The sequence below is a fragment of the Etheostoma cragini genome, chromosome 11, assembly GCF_013103735.1.
Source record: "Etheostoma cragini isolate CJK2018 chromosome 11, CSU_Ecrag_1.0, whole genome shotgun sequence".
In the NCBI taxonomy this organism is placed as follows: Eukaryota; Metazoa; Chordata; class Actinopteri; order Perciformes; family Percidae; genus Etheostoma; species Etheostoma cragini.
This window is the reverse complement of record NC_048417.1, coordinates 678,868-680,574: the sequence shown is the minus strand read 5'-3', so window position 1 is coordinate 680,574 and position 1,707 is coordinate 678,868. Positions and strand designations below refer to the sequence as shown.

At 39.1% G+C, this 1,707-nt stretch overlaps 1 protein-coding gene across 1 annotated transcript in view; it reads right to left on the bottom strand.

Moving 5' to 3' along the window:
- Positions 1-1,707, bottom strand: part of LOC117953076 (titin-like) — a 225,219-nt gene that overhangs the window by 106,465 nt on the left and 117,047 nt on the right. The gene's annotated exons all lie outside the window — the stretch shown is intronic.

Genomic DNA, 1,707 nt, shown 5'->3' with positions numbered 1-1,707 from the left:
TTTGCCGGATAAAAGAAAGAATAATAATTCCTTCAGTTCCAATAGGGCCTTCGCCGCCTGTCGGCGCTCGGGCCCTAAAAACTGTTTTTGATCTTCTCTACACTTTCCCAACCTTCACAACTCTAGTATTTGTTTAAATAAACACCTAGTTTACAGATTTGCATGTTGAAATAGGTTAGCTCTATACACGCTAAAAGTGCCGTTTTTTAAATGGAGTCTGGTTGGTTTAGTGCTAGCTAGGTCGTAGCTGTTTCTGGGAAACAGAAAAGTCTCAAATAGGTATTATAAAGTTACATCTCTGAAGGGTTAAGACACTTAACACCTCACCCTTTAAAATACACTGTTTGCATTTAAATTGGAACAAAACTGGTGTGCTATTTCTTTTATTGTTTTGCTAAGGCTCACCTCGCTAAATCTACCAGACTCCATGTAAATAAACGGTCATTTTAGCGTCACATTAAACACTTAAATTAAAGTCAACAGAAACCAAATAAAACGAAGAAAAGCTCTGTTTGGTCTTCTCTACACTTTTCCAATCATCACAACTCTTGTATTTGTTTAAGTAAACACATAATTTACTGTTTCACATGTGGGAATATGTTGGCTCTATACACGCTAAAAGTGCTGTTTTTTACATGGAGTCTGGTTGGGTTAGCGCTAGCTACGTCACAGCTGTTTCTGGGAAACAGAAAAGTCTTAAATAGATTTAATAAAGTTATATCTTCGAAGGGTTAAGACACTTTACACGTCACCCTTTAAAAAAACACTGTATATATTTAACAAAACTGGGGTATTGAATTATATGTATTTTGCTAAGGCTCGCGTTGCTAACTCGACCAGACTCCATGTAAATAAACGGTCATTTTAGCATCGTATTACACACTTCATTTAGAGTCAACAGAAACCAAATAAAACTATTAAAAGCTGTTTTTGATCTTCTCTACGCTTTTCCAATCATCACAACTCTAGTATTTGTTGAAATAAACACAAACGTTACAGATTTACATGTTGAAATATGTTAGCTCTATACACACTAAAAGTGCTGTTTTTTACATGGAGTCTGGTTGGTTTAGCGCTAGCTACGTCGCAGCTGTTTCTGGGAAACAGAAAAGTCTTAAATAGGTTATAAAGGTCTGTCTCTGGAGGATTAAGACACTTAACACTTTTATTATTTTTGCAGCTCCACATGTCGAGTTCTCCGAGCCGCTCCATGATGTCGAGGTCAAAGAGAAGGAGTCCGCCAGGTTTGAATGCCAAGTTTCCAGAGAGGACGTCAAGGTGAGCATCTATCAGCATTTATAAAGACGTCTCCTCATCCTGTCCTCTGTCCTCTGTCCATTTATAATGAGGTCTCCTAACCCTGTCCTCTGTCCATTTATAATGAGGTCTCCTAACCCTGTCCTCTGTCCATTTATAAAGATGTCTCCTAACCCTGTCCTCTGTCCATTTATAAAGATGTCTCCTAACCCTGTCCTCTGTCCATTTATAAAGACGTCTCCTCATCCTGTCCCCTGTCCTCTGTCCATTTATAATGACGTCTCCTAACCCTGTCCTCTGTCCATTTATAAAGACGTCTCCTAACCCTGTCCTCTGTCCTCTGTCCTCTGTCCATTTATAATGACGTCTCCTAACCCTGTCCTCTGTCCATTTATAAAGATGTCCCCTGTCCTCTGTCCATTTATAATGACGTCTCCTAACCCTGTCCTC